Below are 2,500 nucleotides of genomic sequence, written 5' to 3'. Positions count from 1 at the left end.
GTTCACAATATTGATCATCCACAGAGTTTGTAATGTAGTCAAATGTTTACAAACACAAGCGCAGCCGTTTAAAGCTCATTTGTGGTGAATGATGTCAGAATTTACCTGTATTTTGGAATGGATGTGTGAATGCTCTTTTCCGGAAAATTTCCGTAACGTCCTCGCCTGTGTGAACAGCGCTTTTTTGAATATACCGGTAAAGTCGTTCCGGAAATTTTCCAGATATTTACTGGTATCACTGTCTGAAAGGGGCTAATGTCAGCATAGACTAAGCCAGGCGTGTCCAAACTACGGCCCGCGGGCCATCTGCGGCCCGCAATCAGTTTTGTGGCGGCCCGCGAGGCTTTTTATAAATATCAATAGAATCTGGCCCGCTATACAAATATGAACGTAATTCAATAAATAACCACCGGGTATCGCTATTACATGCATTCAATTTAGCAGCAGTTCTTGTTATGATCTATCTATCTATCTATCTGTCTGTCTGTCTGTCTGTCTGTCTATCTATCTATCTATCTACACACAGTTGAAATCTGAATTATTAGCCCCTCTTTGATTTATTTCTTTTTTTTTAAATATTTCCCAAATGATGTTTAACAGAGCAAGAACATTTTTACAGTATGTCTGATAATATTTTTTTCTTTTGGACAAAGACTTTTGTTTTATTTTGGCTAGAATAAAAAGCAGTTTAAATTTTTTTATGAACCATTTTAAGGTCAAAATTATTAGCCCCTTAAGTCTTCAGAACAAACCATTGTTATAAAATAACTTGCCTAATTACCTTAACTTGACTAGTTAACTTGATTAACCTAGTTAAGCCTTTAAATGTCACTTTAAGCTGTATAGAAGTGTCTTAAAAATATCTAGTCAAATATTATTTACTGTCATCATGGCAAAGATAAAATAAATCAGTTATTAGAAATGAGTTACTAAAACTAATATGTTTAGAAATGTGTGGAAAAAAAATCTTCTCTCCGTTAAACAGAAATTGGGGAAAAAATAAACAGGGCCTAATAATTTAGGGGGGCTAACAATTCTGACTTCAACTATATATATATATATATGTGCGTGTCTGTGTGATGTATGTAAAATTTGGCCCGCGACGTTTGTTTTTTTGCATCTGGCCCTCGGCCCAAAAAGTTTGGACACCCCTGGACTAAGAGGATTATAGACCTTTTTCATGGCTGCTGCATGGAGGGCGCCATAGCGACCAGCGTCTTCCGGTAGAATGCTAAAATCTTCAGTTCACAGCGTGTACAACTGGTAATTTGCTCTCCGAAAATGGGTTTCAATAACGTTTTTAATGGATAACAGAGTGTTTTTGTGACACACAACTTAGAAATGTGTCTGTTAAAGCCGTTATAATCTGTCACATGTGGTTCAAGCGCGTCAGAAATACGAGAAAAACGTTCTCCTAGTTCACGTGTCTGCCGTCAGAAATACAGCGTGTGTGTGTGATCCCGGCCTGTCAGCTGTTAGCTCAGCGGCTCTTTAACACACACACACACACACACACACACACAGAGAGAGAGAGAGAGAGAGAGTAAACCAGAGTACTGGCATGAAACTTAACAGGTATGAAAGTCGGGCAATTTACAAAAATGAGCAATAAAAGTCTGTTATTGATCCTCTGCTGCTGATCTGCTGTTCATTCTAATCGCGAGCCGTTTGTGTTTTATTTCGTGTGTTGTTTTCATCACGGTTTGTGTTTTTCTGTCATTTGGAAATGACACTCGCCTGTATTTTCACTTTGTCACAGTTATTAAATCAGTGTGTCAGTGGCGCAGTACAGGCTACGTGTGTGTGTCAAACATGTTGGTGAACTACATGTGTTTGGGCTGGTTATATATTATAAATAAAGAGAAAATGTTGACTTTAGCGATGACGAGGCTTCATTTAAACTGCAGAAGATGCCATCTGACACCGAGGGGAAAACGCCTCACAGCAGCTGTTTTCCATCCTATTAGATCACATTTCTGTAAATGATCAGTCCAGGAGATGCTGCTGATGGACAACAGTGTTAGATAAAGAGGATAAAAGCAGGTCAAATAGATTAAAACTATCGTTTCAAAGCTGTCCAAATGTGACTGTTTACACGCATCAGCTGCCGACCGGAAGATCTTCGCATTCTCCTTGTGCATACATGCAAAGCATCATGGGTAATTTAAAGGTTTATAGATGTGGAGTTCTAGATGAACAGCGACAGGAGCGACATAAACTGACAGAAGCATCAACACACACACACACTGAAGCACACCTGACCAGCACACACTCACTGCTGATTCACATCTGTCACTATGCTGTCTGTAGCTCCGCCCTCTTCTAAAAAAGAGCTCAATCTCATTTGCATTTAAAGCGACACCAAAACAGCACAATTAGGGTCAAAGCCTGAAAGGGTCAGTTTGCTGGAGAACATCATCTGTGTGCTGTTTTCAGCTCAAACACACACACACACACACACACACATGAGAGAGACAGCAGAGACGCATTTGCAGATTGT

At 39.5% G+C, this 2,500-nt stretch overlaps 1 protein-coding gene across 5 annotated transcripts in view; it reads left to right on the top strand.

The window, feature by feature from the left end:
• tars3 (threonyl-tRNA synthetase 3) overlaps positions 1 to 2,500 on the top strand; it is a 20,502-nt gene that overhangs the window by 6,331 nt on the left and 11,671 nt on the right. The gene's annotated exons all lie outside the window — the stretch shown is intronic.

The sequence above is a fragment of the Danio rerio genome, chromosome 18 (genome assembly GCF_052040795.2).
Source record: "Danio rerio strain M-AB ecotype USA chromosome 18, GRCz13ab, whole genome shotgun sequence".
NCBI classification, from domain to species: Eukaryota; Metazoa; Chordata; class Actinopteri; order Cypriniformes; family Danionidae; genus Danio; species Danio rerio.
Note: the sequence above shows the minus strand (reverse complement) of the source record. Positions and strands in the feature narration are given on the sequence as shown.